General features: G+C 37.5%; 1 pseudogene; it reads left to right on the top strand.

Annotated features, from left to right (window-relative positions):
* The first annotated feature begins 1,012 nt into the window (after positions 1 to 1,012).
* On the top strand, positions 1,013 to 1,637 carry LOC147997993 (olfactory receptor 10A5-like; annotated as a pseudogene).
* The last annotated feature ends 19,785 nt before the right edge of the window (positions 1,638 to 21,422 follow it).

Below are 21,422 nucleotides of genomic sequence, written 5' to 3'. Positions count from 1 at the left end.
TACTCTCTCTAAGAAAACATGTTCTATAAAGAGACTGGAGGGGTTGGGGATTTAGCTCAGTGGTAGAGCGCTTGCCTAGGAAGCACAAGGCCCTGGGTTTGGTCCCCAGCTCCAAAAAAAAGAACCAAAAAAAAAAAAAAAGAGACTGGAACTATTAAGTTACAGATAACAGGTGCCATATTGAACGATGCATCATGAAGAATTATGGTCTTGTTTGGTTGATCCTTCTTCTCTTTCATGGCTCATTTTACACTTCTTAAGATTTGTTTCTGTCCACATCATTATTGTGCAGACATCTAGATGTTCACTGCCTTTAAATTTATGTATGTAAACCAGTAATTATTTATTTATCCAATGATTATTTGATTTTAATTCATCTTCAAAAATGATGAGTCTTGAGGAAATGATAACTTTATTATGTGGGTTTGAATATTCATAATGGCAAACAGAGAAAAATCTGGGCCCAACACACACACACACACACACACAAACACACACACACACACACACACACACACACACACACACACAGGGTGGTTGGAGAGACTATACCTGTGGCATCAGGAAAGCATAGAGATGAGTGGGTGGATCAGTTTTTCTGTATAACATTGATAACTAGTTAATGATAAGAATGTGTAAAAATCGAGATACACTCAAGGTTTTCTTTTCCTTCATTTGAATGATAGCTTATACAGCCTGTAAAACTGAACTTAAACCGAAGATAAATCTTCCGCCTGAGCATCATTAGTCCAGGACTACATGTTTCCAAATTCTTTTGTAAATATTTGGACACTTGGCTCAATGCTTAGCACACTTTGAAAAATTCCCTGGTGTTAAGAGAGAAAGTATAAGATATGAAATTATGTGAGAAAAAAATCTTTTCTAAGCTTTGATTTTTGTAACTGCAGACTGACTTTGACTCTGAAGTAACTGAGGCTTTAAAATACTAAAAAATTAATATCTCTCATCTACAATAATCCTAAAAATTGCTTACTGTTCTGTGTTTCTGGAGATGAGTGTCAATTATGTCAATTGCTCTTTGTGGCAGGAGAAGGGCTTGACTGTCAAATGCTTTGCAAATGCCAAGTTCTCTGAGGTCCCTGGAGAATGCTTCCTTCTGTTCACCCACATTCTTCTCTCATTGCCTTAGCTATCTTCACCAGTCCATCTCTACACACCCCCATGTACTTCTTTCTGGTGAACTTATGTATCCTGGAAATTGGTTACATGGGCTTTGTCACACCTAAGTTGTGGAGAGCCTTGTACTTACGACTCTCTCAGGAGGGATGTACCACACAGATGTTTTTCTTCACACTTTTTGGTATAACTGAGTGATGCATATTGGCACCCATGCCTTTGCCCAGCGTATGGCCCAGCTTCACTATGCAACCCAAATGAGTCGCGGTCTGTGTGTCCATTTGGCAATTATTTCATGGAGAATGGGATGCCCTGTAGGTTTGGGACAAAACTACTTGAGGCCCAAATCTAATCACCCATCAGGAGTTGATAATCTCTTGGTCTATACAGCAGTGACATTCATGCTGAACACCATCATCTAAAGCCTAAATAAACAAGAAGTCAAGGCTGCATTGAGAAAAACTCTGGGTCTGAAGAAAGTTGTGATAACAAATAGGTAATTGAGGATCACAAAGTGCTTTTTCAAAAAGGTGCATAGTCTGTGAAAGAAAGAAAACAAAACCACTGTGCTCTTTCTGTCTGTCTTGAAACAAACTTTTAGAAACATAACTTTGTTTTAGAGTGTTCTCTACATTCACCACCATTCTTAATTGCAAACAGTGGTAAAGTACGATTACTATTAAACAAGTTTAGTAGATTAGTCCAGTACTTAAATATTTTGATCTGGGCAGAGTTTAAACCACATGCTAATGTCTCAGGGTCCTTGAAAGTTCTCTGTATCCTTTCTTAGCTATTTGGAGATCTTCCAAGAAATACTTCCAAGTGATCTCAGCTCATTTTGCTACAATTCCATATTCCTCAGTACATGTAAATTCATTTCACTGGACTGGAACTCCTAAGTAGTTCTCAGGGGAGTGAATTGTTAGACTCTGCTTTGTGTACCATTTGGTCAGTCCACATGTCAGATTTGGGCACCCAGCGCCTATGATTTTGGAACAGGAGTAATCATTCTTCCCTTTTATGATTTCTAACAGGATGTTGGAAAAGAATTTCAGCCAGGTGATTCTCAAAATCAACATCATAGTTTCAGATAAACACAAACACACACACACACACACACACACACACACACACACACACACAAACACATCTGCATGCATGCACACATTATAAAGGAAAATAAGTGAGTTTACAAGTGACAGAAGACTAATATAAAAGGTCAGCTAGTGTTAGAAAATTAGATACTGGTTGTTATTCCCCAATAAAATAAAATTAGAATCTTGGGTCTTTATGTGTATAATGAAAGAAAAATAGAATTCCATTTTGGTGTGCAGACAATATGGAAGATTTTAAAATATAAATTACAGTGATACTAAAACTAGAGTATTGTTTGAGTCATGAGTCACCCAAACATTAAGACATTGATTATATTTTCCTCAGAAGTCTTGTTTTGAGTCTACTTAGAGGTAGGAAGGACCATTAAGGCCAAAGTTTTGGAAAAAAAATGACCGAGAAACTGAAAACAAAGCCTAAAATTTTGAAGAGACACACAGTCTTTTCATAGTATTTAAGTAATTCTTCTAAAACTTCTATTACTTTAAAAGGAAATCCAATAGAAAAATACATTAAAATATTTTTTAACTATCAAAGGAAAATAATTTAAAATAATTTCATTGCTCCCTAATGGGGCGATATTAAGATGCCAGGTGTCCACCTAGTGCTGAACTGAGACAAAAAAAGCAGGAAACAATTTTTGGTATCTGCATCAAGTACATACAATCTCAACCTAAAAAAGAAAAAAACGCTAGGCAAATCCAAAATCAGAGACATTCTACCAAAGTAATTATTTCTCTTCAAAGGTCTGGTCATAGAAGATAAAAATAGTAATGAATTATCACAGAATAGAATAACGTACAGTATGTAATAATTGAATGTCAATGGATTTCTGGATTGGATATGGGCATAGAATATAGAGAGTGTACAGTAGTACAAACATTGCTTTTATGATTTGGTCAACCAACTGTGGTACTTGTAATATGTTTTTTTTCAATTATCTAATTTTTGAGAATTAGTTATTAGATGGATTATGTAATATAAAATTCAGGAGTGGGGTACGATACAAAAGAGTATTGTTTCCTATCAATTAAATCTGATATTTTTCTGTATATTTTGACTTCTGCTTATTTTTTGTATTTATTCATTTTATTAATTTCTTTATGTCTCAAATGCTGCCCTCCTTCCTATTTTCCCCCTCAGAGTCCCTTACCTCAACCCCCATCCCTTTCACATTTCTTCTTTTAAAAAGACAAAACAACAGTAACTAAGGCATGTTTACTCCCTGAATAGCCATTCATTTGAACATGTATTAGAAAGTCTACAACATTGATAGTGCAGATATCAGAAATAGTTCCTAAAATGATCTTCAAAAATTATATATTCTCCAGTTATCAGCTATCAGCTATCAGGTATCAGCTTGACAAAACTGGAAGAAATCCAGAACATGAATATCCTTGTTCATATATACATAGAGAAAAATGATCAGACAACAAGAAAAACAGATAGCAGCATTCCTGGATTCAACAGAAGAGGACCTCAGTTCCTGTAATATATTCTGCATGAGTGTAGAGACTCTATGAGCTAATACTTGAAAATAAACACCTACAATATCCAACAAAAACTAACCACAAACTGCAACCTTTATAAAAGTTAAACAAATATGTGGAAAGTATAATTTTTCAGCTATGTATGAGTATACTAAGGTATATTATATGTATATTAATAAAATTTAAATTTTATTACTGCAAATTTTTATTACAATTTTTTAAATAAATAGATTTAAAGTGACTCAGGTGATTGCTAACTTTTTCTGGCTTTGATTATTATGGATCAATACAATTTTTATTTGACTGTGATTATCACTTTGAATATTCACGTAAATCAAATGATTTCAACAAGGAACAGCTTAGTACTTTTTGTTGTACTTATGTAAGTGTATTACCTGCTTGTCTACATGTGAGACATATGCATGCCTTCTGCCCAGGAGGTTGAAGAGCATGTGAGATTCCGTGATGCTGAAATTACAGCCACCTGTAAGCTGTAACATGGGAGCTGGGGATTGGCCCTGGGTCCTCTGCAAGTACAGATAGTGCTATTAATCACCGAATCATTTCTTCATATTCAGCAAACGCCATTTTTTTTGTAAATATAGTGCCTAAGCTGCCTGTCTTCTGCATAGTCCACTGTGCCTCAAATGTGATAATTTAATATTAAATTCACAGAATTGCTTCTTACCTTCATATATATATATATATATATATATATATATATATATATATATATATATATATATATATATATATATTCTCACACAGACAACACATTCACACACACACACACACACACAACTGCATCCTTCCTTCAAGTAGACCTAGTTATTTATATAGTTATTTGTTTATTTATGCACTTTACATACTGCACTCTGGCCCCCTCTAGTTCACACTTCTCACAATCTATCTCCCAGCCCTTTCTCCTCTAAGGAGTTTCAGACCCCACAGGGTTATTCTTTCATGATGCATGTCCAGTCTCTGTGATTCTAGTCACATCCTCTGCCACTGAGTCCAGACACATCAGTCTAGATGGATAGGGGTGGGGAGGTTGAGGTCATATACAGAAAGAGGCCTAGACCTGGGGTAAGAATGTTGCCCATGAATCAATGGGTTTTTCCTTACTTGAGACTCACAGCCTCAGTGATATCCACCTGAAGAGCCCTCCTCCTGTAGCCAGAGAGCAACCAAAATGGAGTGATAGAGAAACTAACTTTTGACCCAAATGTATTCTGACCACAGGAAATGCAGGGTCCATGCATAGAGCAGAGAGTGAGGAATGGTCATCCAATGGTTAGTACAGATTGAGAAGTCCCCCATGGATCAGCACCGATCCTTGACACTATTAATGACACTCTGCTATGCTTGCAGACAGGAGTCTAGTCTCAGAGACTTTACAAATCTGCTCACTCAGTCAGATGCAAAAACCCATTAGTCAAACCACAGTTGGAGCTTGGGGATTCTGATGGAAGAATAGAATGAAAAGGATTATGGCCTCTAAGGACATAGGCACTCCACAGTCTTTGTCTTCATGCGGATACCTAACAACTAGAATTGGAATTTCCCAAAACATATTGTCTGTTGATGGGATATCTGTTTCTTTAAAATTCATTTATTTACTTACTCACTTTACATCCAAAAATCGGTGCTCCGTCTTCATGGGATGGCAACACTCATTTTCGATGGCACCTGTAAAAAGACAAAGCTAAACATTTGCTACCTATGTCCTGGGGGCTCAGGTTCTGTCCACTTTCACTCTCTGATTGGTAGTTCAGTCTTTGGCAGATCACAAGAATCACTGTGAGTTGACTCTATTGTTCTTCCTGTGGAGTCCCTCATATCATCTGGGCCTCAATTCTTCACCTGTTTTTCTTTGTTTTTTTCTTAAGATTTCCCAAGCTCCAGCTAGTGTTTGGTCATGAATCTTTACACTTGTTTCTCTCAGCTGTTGGGTGGAGTCACTCAAAGGACAGTTATGCTAGGAATCTGTCTACAATCACGATAGAGTATCTTTAATAGTGTCAGAGATCGGTGCTTGACCACGAGGTAGTTCTCAATCTATGCTAACCATTGGTTGGACGTTCCTTCCATGTCTGTTGTATCTATATTTGTCTCAGAAGATCTTGTAGGCTGTGTTCATTTTGGTTTGAACGTTTTGTGGGTGTGTTTTCTTCCGTGTCACATCATTGGGAGTCATGCCTGGCTACAGAAATGGCAAATTAAGGTTCTGTATCTCTATTGCTAGAGTCACCCCAATAGACACCCTGGGGATTCGCCTTTTACCATTCTCTGGCAATTTCTAGAGATGTGCACCCCACACTTGTGATTTCCATTCCCTTTTCCCTGCAATCACTATACCTAATTCTTCCAAACTCACTATACTTAATTCCTCCAACATACTCCCTTCTCTACCTCCCCTTCTATTGAGTTTCCTCCCTCCCTCCATCCGCCTCAATATCTATTCTGCTGAATGCATTTTAAAGTCAATATTTAGGAAAAAACACTAAGCAAGTATAGGAAGTATTCCATAAGTACTTGTGGTGGAAGTTTAGGCAAGACATGAACATATTTAATTTTATAGAGGCCAAAATTACAACATATATTGTTAGAAGAGACACTGTCTACATTATATTCAACATGAAGGAAAACCATTTATATATTCTTTTAAGTTATACAAGAGAATCTATTAAAAGTGTTACACACATCACACAACTTTATTACTTTGAAAACTCTATTGCAAATATTTACACAATGAAAAGTACAAAGGTTTAAACTCATGTGAGTGTACTTTGTTGTAAAGTTAAAGTTTATATATATGGTTTGATGACAACAGCCATCTCAGATTCACAGGGGATAAATACATCAGGGAGTTCTCTATTACCTTACCTGTCTTCTTTCCTTTATTCCTGATGAAGACTCAACTCATCGGCAGCCCCTGCTGTGAGAGATAGATCATAAAATGCCTAACGGTCTACAACCCAGAGTACATCGATAGAAAAGATAAAAGACAACATCTCCAAATAGTATATGCAATCGAAACTTTCTTGTAGTTTTTAAAAAAAATTCAAAGAACAAACCACATCCGAGGTTATAACCACATATTGGAAACAGTAGCTGTAGGAAGCATTCAGGGGATTTTAAACATCTGCACCTAAGATCGAAACTGCCTCCGTGAACATGAAGATTTATTCCTTTGGCAAGAAAGTCAGTCTGTCTCTTGACAGTCGTGCAGTCTGTCCTTCACTAGAGTGACGGCCATGCTCTATGAATGTGTACAGATAAACACATACCGGTTTTTACATCTTCAAATAATTTCAAGAAGAACCTGAAAGAGAATATATAATGTTCCAGAGAAAAAAATACAGGAATTTAAATTAGCCAGCATTAATATGTTGTTAAAATTTTCTGCCTACAATATTTTAATAATTTTGACTCTTCCTGCTATGAATGAAAAGATGGTTATGTAATGTCTACCAACCCCCAAAACCTGTAATATTGTGAAAACTGTCTTATTTCTCCATAACTTGGGTCTTTGGTCACCAACCTTCTCATTGCCTATCTAAATTCTGTTCCTCAAATAGATCAGAAGACTATGTGAGGGTGTCACTCTCATGTAGAAGACCAAGGAACTTTCTGTACTTGCATGTATTTGCTCTTGGGAACATGTAAATGAAACTTTCAGTTTCAAGAACTAAAACATGGCCGTCGAATGGGACACACATGGAAAATAATCTTCCTGCATTCAGTGAACATTAGCACACTGGTAACAGCACAGACAATAAAATAATGTAATAATCCTGGAATAGTAATAATAATAATAATAATGATAATGATAATAATATGATGATTATTTTAATAATAATAATAATAATAATAATAATAATAATAATAATAATAATAATAGAATAATCCCCTCAAGGGATCACAGACTAAGTAAAGTAAATATTGAGACATGTTTTTCAAGGGTTATTTTACCCATGAAAGCTATTTTCACTAGGACAGACTCCTCATACTTGAAAATCACTCAACCTGTCATGACTTCACAGAGAGATTTGAGAATCAGGGTGGTCTTTTCTTAGGACAGGAGAAAGATTTGCCAACTTTCCAAAAAGAAAAGCAAACCAGACAGTCTGTGTGAGGATGGTTAGCTTGTGCATGACTAACACACACACACACACACACACACACACATACACACACACACACACATAAACACACATATCCACACACACACAGACACACAGACACACACACATACACACAGACACACCAAGAGAGACACAGACAGACAAACAGACAGATACACACACACAGATACACACACATACACACACATAAACACACATACACACACATAAACACACATACACACACAGAGACATACACACATACAAACACTCACACGCATAAAAATACACACACAGAGACACAACACAGGAACACACATACACACACATAAACACACATACACACACATACACAGAGATAGACACACACAGATGCAAACACACACAAACACTCACACACATAAAAATACACACACACAGACACACAGACAGACACATAGATACACAGACAGACACACAGATACACAGACACACACACAGACAAATAGACACACACACACACACACACACACACACATCTCTGATGTATGCTTCTTAGAGTGTCCAGGTGCAAAAGGATGAAGTGGCCTCTGGAACTATTCGGTCAACAGAATCTTGGTCTGCCTGCAAGTGAGTTGGGGGTTGCTCCAAGGTATTCAGTGTCACAACTGTGTTAGAAGGTATTCAGGGACGCGCTGTGTGCATATATTTTACTCAGGTTGAACAAGGGCTACACAAACCTTGAAGAGCGGGAAGGGGTTTTCGGGTGGATTTACATAGATGGAGGCTTAAGGTACCAGAAGGGCTCATTTGCTTGAGCTTTTATAATCTCTGTCCCAGCATCGGTCTGTTATTCAGGGATCTCCATTTGACCTCCTCAGAAACCGACTCCACTGAATGTGCCCCATCCCAAAACCTGAGGTTCCACTTGCTTGATTTCAAAAGATTGAAGGTTCGGACTCTGCGTTCTCTATCAGATTAAATACTCGGGAGGTTGTTCTCTAGACGCCATGAACTAACAAGTGCATCCATTGAGTTTCTGCATTAACCCATATGTCCCCTAATTCTGGCCGGTTCTCTCTGCACAGCGCTATTCCTCCATCTTCCCCACCAACCTTCAGCTCCTGTCTCAGTCGTCCGAACTTCAATCACAGAATCTGTTACAGTTTTCCTTTCAGAGAGGTTGATGCTTTCCCTCTCACCGGCCTTCTCCTTTCCTTTGTCCTCTCTCCATTTGTGGATTGTAGATAGAATATGATTTGCCTCACACCTGATACCATCCATAGGTAAACACGTGCCATGTTTGTGTCTCTAGGTCTCAGCTCGCTCTCGGGCTGTTTTTTTTTTTTTTTGTTTTGTTTTGTTTTTTTGTTTTTGTTTTTGTTTTTGTTTTTTTTTCTAGTTTCAACTATTTTCCATGAAGCTTCATGATAGCATGACCCAATCCCCATGAGGATATGCCCAACTCCCATGATGTCATGCCCCACCTACACGATGTCATGAGCCACACCCATGATGTCACGCCACCATCCCCGTGATGTCATGCCTTTGCCCCTTGCAAGAATGGTTGTATATATTCACCAGGTAACAGTCTGAATGCTGCACTGTCACCACACTCCTCCAGGCTCCCACCATTTACAGTCCCTCTTTCTATCCTCTCCCCATCTTCTCTGAGAGAGTGGAGTGCCCTTCTGGGTGCACCCTCTCCCCTGGCACATCAAGTCTTTGCAGGGTTAGATTCATCATCTCCCACCAGGTCCTGAAAACGAAGCTCGAGTAGGAGAACAGGATCCAAAGACAGGCGACGGGTTTAGTGAACCCTCGTGAAGACCACTGTGCTCCTCTGCCTCTTTCAGTCTTTTCCTCAGCTCTTTGGTTAGACTCTCTGAGCTCTATCCGATCTTTGGCCGTGCACCTCTGCTTCTGTGTCAGTCGGCTGCTCGGTGGAGCCTTGCAGAGAACAATAATGCTATCCTCCCGTCTGCAAAAATGTCAGTGTTTGAGGTTTGCCCGTAGGATAAGTCTCACATCCGGCTACTTATCCTTTGTCCATTCCCTCATTTCTCTTCCATCTCTGTACCTGTGTCTCTTATAGAGAGGGCAATTTCTGTGTCAAAATTTTGGGGGTGGCTTTGTGTCCTTATCCTTCCACTTTTGGTCCTCTGTGGCTATGGAAAGTGACCATTTCAGTATTTGTATCCCCACTGCTCCGAGTCTCAACTAAAGTCACCCTCATACACGCTAGGGTAGCCTCACCAATCCCAGATTGCAGGCAAATCTTAGAGATAGCACCCACCCTGGACAGTCACTGATTTCTCTTTATTCTCTTGGCTCTCTGTCCCTCTTGCTCGTCTCTCTCAAGAAATGATTCTCAAACCCTATTTCCCGTCCCATCCCCTCAGCCACCCATTCCTTTCCTTCCATCTGCCTCCTCTCATTATTTTATTCCTCCTTCTGAGTGAAATTCAATAATTTTTCTTGGGTCTTTCTTCTTGTTTAGCCTCTTTGGTTCCTTAGATCTTAGTGTTTGAATTCTGTACTTTATGGCTAATACCCTCTTTTAAGTGAGTATGTACATGTTATTTTGGGACTCAGTTACCTCATTCAGAACAATACTTTCTCATTCCATCTACTCCACCGCATCTTCACAATGTCCTTATTTTTCATAACTGTGTAGTATTCCATAGTGTAAATGAACCACATTTTCTGTAGCCATTCTTTGGTTGAGGGGCTTCTGGGTTATTTCTATTTTCTGCTCATTATGAAGAAAGCAGTTAGAACGTTATGGAGCACATGTCCTTGCGGTATGGCAGAGGTTTTTTCAGATATAAGGCCAGGAGTAGTATAGCTGGGTCTTTAGGAAGAATATTCCCCATTTTCTCAGAATACACTGGATAGATATGCAAAATCATTATTTGAATTTGATCTTCCCCCAGCAAATGTTATTTGTATCCTGATATTTATCTGCTTCCTCAAAGGAGGTTGCCCCTGACTAGTCCTCTTTCATGGAATAAGGAGATCGCATATGAACCTTCTGTCCCTTTTAACTGTTCTTTAAATGTTAAAGCCTATGACAGTGAGCCAGAGGGGAAAGTTGATACTGGAGTACTGAGGGTGTGGTTAGGTAGAGAGTCAGAAGAGGGTAAGAGAGGTATAGTTTATTACTATATAATAATTTAATATACTAACATAATATATTAGTATCAATTATATTTTATTATGATATAAATATATAATAATATAATGTATTAATAAAATATGACTATATTATTTATTTTAATAATAATATTCTTTAATATGTTAATATAGTATATTATTAATTATATTATTATAATGATTGTACATATCACTTTAATATATTAATTTATTATAATAATATTTTATATATGTGTATAAATATGTATATATATGTATTTATATACAATATACATATATATGTGTATATATACATATACTGCATGGTATGCAACATCCACAAAGTTAACTCCAGGTGGAGCTCGCACGTTAATGTGAAATGCTGAGGGCAGAATATTTTTATTTTTCAGTTCAGTTTGCTTATATAGTGGATCACTTTGATGGGTTTTCATAGATTGATCCACTCCTGTAGCCTCAGGAGGTAGCCTACATGATGACACTGAATGGCGGTTTTGATATGCCCTTGGATTTTATTTTTGAGCATTTTACCTAGTATTTTTTCCACCAATGTTGGTAAGGGAAATTCTTCTGAAATTCTTTCTTTGTTGTGTCGTTTGTGATTTATGTGTCAGGGCGAAACTGGTGTCATGGAATCATTTTGGGGTTTTCCTCCTGTTTCTGTTTTTTTGGTGTAGGTTGAGAATTCTTTGAAAACCTGGTAGGAGTCTGCACTCAAACAATCTGGCCCTTGGGCTCTTTCAGTAGGGAAACTTAATTACTGTTTGTGTCTTATTAGGTGTTGTAGAGCTATTTACAGAGTTTATCTTACCTAAATTTACCTGTGGTCAGTGCAATCAGTCTACACAATCATCCACTTTAAAGTGAGAACTAATGATTATGTGACTTTCATCATTGTACATTGATACGGCTCCCTGTTCATTTCTGAATTTGTTATTTGGATGCTCTCTCCTCCTATTACATTATCTGTCTGAGGATTTGTCTGTCGGATTGATGTTCCCAAGGAACCAGCTCTTGTTTTTTGTTTTTTTTTTTTGTTTGTTTTTGTTTTTGTTTTGTTTTTTTTGTTTTTTTTTTTGATCTTTGTATTCTCTTTGTTTCTGATGGATCACTCTCACCCTGAGTCTGATCATTTCTTGCTGTCTCCTCCTTTAATATGTATTTGCTTCTTTCTTTTTTAGAGATCTAGGGTGTGCTGGGAAGTTGCTAGTGTGGGGTCTCTCCGGTTTCTTTATAAAAGCCCCCTGTGCTGCATATGCAGGTAAGTTTGGAGAAGTTGTGCCTTCATTTTCATTAAATTCTAGGAGCACTTTTTGTTTTTCATCTCTTCCCTGAACTGGTGGATCTTAAGTTGCCAGCTATTGAATTTCAATGAGTTTATAAACTTTTTCTTATTGTTGAAGTCCAATTTTAATCCATGGTGATCTGAGAAGATCCAATGGTTAGTGCAGTATTTCTGTATCCATTGTGGCTTCTTTAGAGTGGGAGAACATGTTCATTTTAGGATAAGGTTCCATGAGGTACTGAAAAGAGAGTGTGTACTTTTGTGTTTGTGTGAACTATTCTGTAGATATCAGTGAGGTCAATTTTATTGAACCCCGTGTTTGTTAAATCATTTATTTATTTATTTTTTTAATTTCTGTCTCAATGGCCTGCCTTTGGTGAGATGGGACATTGATGTCACCCACTATTAATGTGTGAGGTTCGATGTGATATTTACGCTTTAGCAATATTTCTCTCACCAATATTTCTGCTTTTTGTCTTTGGCCTATAGACATCCAGAATTGAGATGTCATTTTGGTGGATTTTTCCTCTGATGCATATGAAGTATCCTTCCCCGTCTCTTTTGATTACTTTTGGTAGAAAGTCTGATTTGCTGGATGTTAGAATGGCTACACCATCTTGTTTCTTGTGTCCATTAGGTTGGAAATCTTTTCCAACCCTTAGTCTGAGGTTGTGTCTATCTTGGTTGCTGGATTGTGTTTCTTGAGTGCAACAGAAGGATAGATCCTGATTTTAAATCCATTGTGTTAGCCTGTGTCCTTTTACTGTTGAGTAGAGGACATTAATGCTTAAAGGTATTAATGAGATGTTGTGGGAGCAGGGTTTTTTTTTTTTTTTTTTTTTTTTTTTGCTTGCATGTTTTTTGGTTTTTGTGTTTTCGATTAGGATGTTTGAGTATGTATGTGAGTATTACATCTGTTCAGTAGGGTGCATGATTTTTTTTTGTTTGTATTTTTTTTGTGTTTTTGGGGAGCTATTGGAGTATGCATGTGAATGTGAGATCCTTTCTGTAGGTTATGCTGTGTAATTATTAATTTCTAGGTGGAGGCAGAGATGTTTCAATTTCTGAAAATCCATCAATATAATTCACTATATAATGAAACTGAAAGAGAAAAATCACATGATAATCTCATTAGATATTTAAAAAGCTTGCAAAAATATTCCAACCCACCTTCATGTTAAAAGGGTGAGAGCAATCAGGGATACGAGTCCTATGCAGAAACATAATAGAGGCAATGGACAGCAGGCCGGTACCCAGCATCAACCTAAATGGAAAGAAATGTAAAGCAATTCCATTAAAGTCAAGGGCAATGTAAGGCTGCACACTCTCCCTGATTAGTATAGTATTTGAAATTATATCTAGGGTAAAAGCATAGTTCAAATTTGGTTCTGAAATGGAGTATTGCCAAGGCCTGTGAAGGAGGAATGGCACAGAGCTTTAGAAATCCTGGGGTATGGCCCACTCTTCAGCACAGTCTCGTTGAACCTTGGTGAGTCATGAACCCCACGAGGATTTCAGGCAGAGTGGTGCTCAGTTATTGCACTCATCCTCTCTTAATCTAAGAAGTGCATGAAAATCCTCATGGAGCTTTCTACCACTCAGAGGGCAGTGCCATTGGCATTTGCAATAAGAGTGATACAGGTCTTTTAGCAATTGCCTCTGGGGTAGATCATTGCTTCTATCATTGCCCGAGGAAATGTAGAATGATTAGCGAGGACCACAACCCATTAAAAGCTTTTGGAAAAATAAAATTGTTTGTGAAGTTGGCTAAGATCTTTTCCCTACTGACTCTGATATAAAAAACAATGTATGGAACAATTTGTAGTTCGGAAAGGCTGGGATCTTTTAAGGTCAGGGATCAAGAACTATGGCGGCACAGGCTAATGGTGTGACTGTCACAAATGCTGGACTGTTGATGACTGCTTTCTGAACCAGTTTTACCCTCAGCTTCCTGATAGGATTTAATAAGGTTTGCCAATCACAGATGTGCATTCTGATCATTTAAAGCAGATATAACATTTTTATACAGATGTTTAGATTTCTGTTTCTAAAAGATTCTTACAAGTATCCTTTTAAGGATAAATAATACAATACTTTACCATTTCTCTGTGAATTCAAATTGCTTACTTATGAAGTTACGTTGACCTTGGGAGCAATTTGTTTTCTTTAGGTGTACTATATAATGTTTGTTCTAATACAGTACTGGGTATCACTTTTTTCATCACTAAGCAAGAGAAGAAAACTAGAATATGATCACATTTGTAATACAATATTCAATAAATTAAAGGTCTATAGGGAAAATACTGCCCGTTGCGAAACAGAGAAAACCTAGAAAATTGAACTGTAAGTCACAGGAATAATCCTGGGAGTATAAATATTATCTAGAAGAATCACCTCCACTCCATCTTCCTAAATCTTTTCTACCCGTGACATGCCCCTGACTAACTTTCACCATTCAGAGCATGTAACCACTAATGAAGAAAAGAGAAGTATCTAACTTTATAGAGAGATGGAGTACGTAAATGTTTCCACTGTGACACAAGAGACTCTCCTGGAAAAGGCACTCTTGAAACTGGTCAATGTAAGGAAAGCTGTTCAGCATGTAGGCCATGGGCGTTCTAAGAGACATTATCATTAGGCCCTCTCTGAAAAATCTCTTGTAACCTAGAGAGCCCTAGCTACTTTTGTGAGGTCACAAGTGTTGTCCTGATAGCATCTGCCTCTCAGATATTTCTTCAGTACCCCTAGAGCTTACTAATTGGCCTTTAATTCAGAATAAACAGACATTTTTGAAGGGAGAACAAAGAGGATGAAGAAATCAGAGATGTGCAAAGAAAGCTTCCCTTCTGTTTTGGTATCAAAAAGGAAGAATTACCTGGTCCATTTGAGAGCTCAGTGAGTCCGGGGTAGGTGTTTAGTGGGTTCCCTGAAGAGACAGCCTTCATCTCAGCTTTCCACATATGGGAATGAGGACATGGGAGCCTCTCAAAATCATCTGGACTTACCTGTTCTTATGGTTCCTGGAAGTCAGAGAGTTTATATCATTCATTTCTTTATTCCAAAAGCCAAGGGATGGAAAGGGCACAGTTGTTTTCCTGAGAGTGCATGGCCTTTATTCTTTTTGACAAGAAGAAAAGGGACTTAAAGAACACGGGAAGGACAAGTTTTATAACCCTAGCTCTGTGTAAACTCCTCCATGCTTTAGATTCCTATAGTGCAGTTTGTGCCTGACCCTGATATCTGGGATAGAGAAGAGCTTCTATTTTAAACATCATCATCTCAGTCCTTCAACTATTATTTCTATGACTGTCATTACCTGATAGTGACTCATTAGATTTCTGAGTCTATAGCTGTAACTAGCTGGTAGTTTTCTTTTCTTTTATTTCTTATATCTTTTATTTTTTACAAATTTTATTTCTTTTTTTAAAATGTATATTTATATATTTATATTTAAAATACTGTTTCCTTTTAGAATTTCCTCCCGTACGATCCCTAACAGGTCCCTCTCCACTTCTTCTATAAACCATCCCATTACTGTCCCTTCACATTCCCTTTAAATGCAAGTCAAACCAAGGGAGGACCAAGGGCTTAACCTTCCTTTGGTGCCCAACAAGGCCATCCTCTACTACAAATGCAGTTGGAGCCTTAGGTCTTTCCATTTTCCACCTTTGAATATTGGTCTCGTACCAGAAAGATCTGGTTCATTGGCATTTTTGTTCTTAAGGGTTGAAAGCCTTTTCAGCTCTTATTATCCTTTCTCAGAATCTACCAACTGGAACTCCATTTCCAGTTTACTGGTTTGCCATTGACATTCACATTTGTATTTGACATGCTCTAGCTTTGTATCTCAGGAAATATCTATATCTGTTTCCTGGCAGAATGCATTTCTTAGCTTCATCAATGTTATCCAGTTTTGGTGGTTGAATATATATATATATATATATATATATATATATATATATATATATATATATATATATATATACTTTAGGTGCTTCCTACACCTATTAGGTTAGGTGGAATGATTACATGGATTCTGCACAACTAGGTCAAGAATGTAGAGTTTGCAAATGAGTATATCAAAGAGACTCCCTCCTGTACTTATGAAGGTATTGAGTTGAGGTTTCACTGTTCCTCAAGTCTTTCTTCCCCCTGCCCATGCTCCTGTTTCTTATATATGACATTAAGGAAGAATCATGGCAACACATCTAAAACCTTCAAGTCTGGCCATGGGAACACAGGAAGTAGATAATGTAGTACAGATATCAAATGTGAATAGAGAAAAGAATTGTATACTCCATGTGGTCCTTTGCTTTATTGATGTTGGTAATTTTTGAATAACATAAGGATTTGGGAATTTATAATTGAAGTAGGTACACCATATTTACACTGTTATTCTCAGTCTATAGATGGGCCCACTTTGTTTCCAAAATCATAGCAGAGAATGGAATTTGAAAACAGAATTTTTGAGTACATATTCAGGAATATTTATAATGTCCCCTATGAAGGAATGTACAATAGGAAAGTGAAATACAATATTCATTCAACGAAAGGTATGTAGGTAAAGTACTGGCCTTTATAAAATTAAGAAAATCTAGAAAATTGAACTGTATGTCACAGGAATTGACCTGGGAATAAAAATATTATCCAGAAGAATCTCCTCCACTCCAAGTTCCTAAATAATTTCTATCCATGCCATGCCCCTGACTCATTTTCTCCATTCAGAAGTCACTAGCTTTAGAGAGATGGAGAACGAAAGTTTCCACTGTGTCACAGGAGACATACCTAAATTGGCACCCTCAGAACTGGTTAATGTAAGGAAAGCTGTTTAGAGTCAGGCCATGACAGTTCTCAGTGACAATATCATTAGGCTCTCCCTGAAAAATCTCTTGTATCCTTGAGAGCACTAGCTTCTTCTGTGATGTAATAAGTGTTGTCCTGACTGCAAATGCCTCTCAGATATTACTTCAGTACCTATAGGTTTTACTAATTGGCCTCAAATTCAGGGGAAACAGTCATTAGGGAGGGAGAACAAAGACGATGAAGAAATCAGAGATGGGGAGAACGAAGCTGGTCTTCTGTCTTGGTATAAAAGAAGGAAGAAATACATCATCCCTGAGAAATCTCACTGAAGCCTTGGTAGGAGTGGAATATGTAAGTTGAAGAGATAGAATTGATCTGATCCTTCCACACATGGGATCAGGAGCTGGGAGCCTCTCAGAAGAATCTGGACTTCCCTGCTTCTAATGGTTCCTGGAAGTCAGAGAGTTTATATCATTAATTTCTTTCTCCCAAAAGCCAGGTGTTTGGAAGGACACTGTTCTTTTCCTTAGAGCTCATGGATTTTTGTTCTTATTGCCCAGAAGAAAATGGTCCTAAGGAAGAAGTGAAAAATAAGTATACTTACCTCAGCTCAGAGTAAACTCCTCAATTATTTGGATACTTATAGAGCAGTAAGTGTCTGATACTGGTATTTGGGAGAGAGAAGTGCTCCAAATTTAATCTTCATCATCTCAATCTTTCCACTAGTATTATTCTGACTATAAATCCCTGACAGGAACCCTTTGGATTACTGACTCAATAGGTCTGATTAGCTGCTAATTATCTTTTGGTTTTTTTTCCTTTTTTCTTTTTAGCAAATTTTATACCTTTTTTTTTTTTTGGTTCTTTTTTTCGGAGCTGGGGACCGAACCCAGGGCCTTGCGCTTCCTAGGTAAGCGCTCTACCACTGAGCTAAATCCCCAGCCCCTTATATACCTTTTTTAATTGGATATTTTTATATTTACATTTCAAATGTTATTTCCTTTCCCAGTTTCCTGTCCTTAATATTCCTAACTGATCCCCTTATCCTTATCTATAACCTTTACTGTGCTTTGACATTCCCTTGAACTAGGGAGAACCAAGGGCTTCTCCTTCCATTGATGATCAACATCGCCATACTCTGCCACATATGCAGTTGGAGCCACAGGTCTGTACATAAACAGTCATGGAATATTGATTTAATACCAGAAAGCTCTGGTTAATTGAACTTGTTGTACTTTTGGGGGTTGAAAGCCCATTCAGCTCTTGTAATCCTTTCTCAACATCTACAAACAAGGGGTCTGTATTCAGTTCTCTGGTTTGCCACGAGCAATCACTTCTGTATTTGACATGCTCTAGCTGTGTCTCTCATGAAAGATCTAAAACCATTTATTGGCAGAATGCAATTTTATCTTCATCAATCTTATCTAGTTTTTGTGCCTGATATATATATATATATATATATATATATATATATATATACATACATACATACATATATATATGAATACATACATATATATATATGTGAATACATACACACACATATATACATATATATATATACATATATACATATATATACATATATACACATATATACATATATATATATATATATATATATATATATATATATATATATATATATACTTTTGGTGGATCCTACAACTAGGAATTTTGGTTTAATATTTGGATGGATTCTGCATAACAAGGTGAAGACTATAGGATCCACAAGTGACAATTGCAAATAGACTCCCTCCTGTTTTTTATAACCTATTGAATTTGAGGTTTCATTGGCCACAAGCCATTTCTATCACTGCCCATCACTCAGAAACTGATGTGTGGCCTGAAGAAAGAATCATGGTAAAACATCCAAAACCCTCAAGCCTATCCCTGGGAACACAAGAAGGTAGATATTAGAGGACTGATATCTAATAGAACTTCAGAACCACATTCTTTACTCCATGTTGTCCTTTGCTTTACTGATGTCTTGTAATTAATGGATAAAATATGGATTTGGGAGTTGATCATTAGAAGTAGGTACACAATATTTCCACTCTTATATTCACTCTATAGCTGAGCCAAGTTTGATACCAAATTCATTGCAAAAAATGGAATTTGAAAAATGAAATTTTGAGTACACATGCAGGAACATATATAATGTCCCCTGTCAATGAATTTACAATCAGAAAATATAAAACAATATTCACTCAATTAAAGTTCTGTAGGGAAAATACTGGCACCAGCGAAACAGGGAAAACCCAGGGAATTGAACTTTATGTCACAGGATTTGACCGGAGAATAAAATTAATCTCCAGAAGAATATCTTTCCTTCTGTGTTCCTAGATCTTTTCTACCCATGACAAGCCCCTGACTAACTTTCTTCATTCAGAGCATGTAATCACTAATAAAGCACAGAGAAGGCTCTAGCTTTAGAGAGATGTAGCATGTAAATGTTTCTACTGTATCACAGGAGACACTACTGGAAAGTGCACAACCAAATCTGGTCAATGCAAGGAAGCTGTTGAGCAGGTAGGCTATGGCAGTTCCATCATCATTAGGCCCTCCTTGAAAATTCTATTGTGTCCTGGAGAGCCGTAGCTTCTTCTGTGATATCACAAGTTTTGTTTTGACAGCAACTACCTCCTTCCATATGTCTATGGTTTAGTAATTGGCATCTAATTCAGAGTAAAGAGCGATTTGGGAGAGAGAACAAATAGGAAGAAGGGATCAGAGATGGGGATGAGGAAGCTGGCCTCTTGTCTTGGTATAAAAGTAAAGAAGAATAAGTGGTTTTTGGAAAACACCCTGAGCAGATGGCTTTAGTTCTTTTGTTCTTCTATGGGTTAACCGAGCTCTTGGAGAAGTTGGTGAACATCCTAAAGACCTTTTGGCAGATGGTAAAGTTTCTAGACACCCCTTTTTGTATTTCAATGATCCTAGGGATTGTATGACTAAAGGTAATTGTTTCCTAGGATGAGTGCTAGAGCAAGATAGATTTTTAGGTGCTTTAAAAGACATGGAATTTTTCTGATATACTTGAACTAATGGCACAAGGTCTAAATGATTTTTTTTCGATGTGGACTTTCCCTCAGACCTTTGGTAATATAAAAAAAAGCGTTTTATATGTTTGAAGTCTAATTTGCACAATGACAAACCACTTTGAGCATGGAGAACACTTTCTGGAGCCCTAGAGAGGAGTGAAGAAATTCTCTGAAACCCTAGGGTAGACGGTGAACATGCCTTTTTTGTAGAAGGAGGAGTTACTTGAGCATCTTGGGACAATATGGAATGTCCAGCAAGTCCTTTCAAGGAATGGCATCTTTGCACAATTCCTTCATATTTTTTGGAAATTCCATGGCCCTTTGGACAGATGGAGAATGTTAGGACTCACCTGAGGAGAAAATGTAGCTTTTGCTGTCTCTTTGGCTGCAGAAGATGGCACAAGATCCCTTTTGGCAGAAGGGGGATGTTTGAAACTATCTTCTTTAGAGGAAATTTCTCAAGACTACATCAGAAGGATCAAATCTTAACCTTTTTTTTTATAGAAACTGGATGTCTGTGGTCCACTTTGGTAGAGGGAGAATGTCGCCTCTTTATCCCCAGAGTGGACATGTTAAATAAATCTACTTAGGTATATGGGGATAGTTCTAAAACATGCTGTTCAGATGCAGTAGATCCTAAGACATCCTTCTCAGATGAGGAAGGTCTTAATGTACCGTGTATACGTGTAGAATCCTTACTGTGATATCAGAATGGAGAGTATGTATTAGAGCTACCTCTGAAAATGTGACCTCTCCCTGAGCATCATAGACATATTCTAGATATTGTTTTGTAACTGTGGAAGTTCCAAGAGAAATTTCTTCTGCTGGAGAAGTGGAAACTGACTTTCCTATAGAAGTGTCAGGTTCCCTAGCCTGCTTGAGAGGTAAAACAGGCTCCAAAGCCCCTTCAGAAGATTAGGTAAAATCCAGAGCTTTTGAGGTATTTGGCAGATGTTCTGGGTCTGCTTGTGGGTATAAAGAAGGAATGGCAATCCTTTCTGAATATTTGGAAGAGTGTGTAGCATCTTCTGTAGTTGGGGAAGATGGCTTATTTTGAGGAGATAAGGAAGTTCCTATAGCCTACTGTGGAATTTGTGGAGGTTGTATTCATTCTTTTACACTAATGGAATACAAGGAATCCCTTTCCTCAGTTGTGGAGGATGCTACAGACTCTGGTGTTCGCATTTCATGGTTCACATATGTTTGGGTCCATAAACTTCTCTACAGATGGAATCTGTCCTAGAATATCTTTTGTATATGTGCCACATCCACAAGACATTTCTAAAGATGT

Source organism: Rattus norvegicus, chromosome Y, assembly GCF_021556685.1.
Source record: "Rattus norvegicus strain SHRSP/BbbUtx chromosome Y, alternate assembly SHRSP_T2T, whole genome shotgun sequence".
In the NCBI taxonomy this organism is placed as follows: Eukaryota; Metazoa; Chordata; class Mammalia; order Rodentia; family Muridae; genus Rattus; species Rattus norvegicus.
This window is presented reverse-complemented; position numbering and strand designations above follow the sequence as displayed.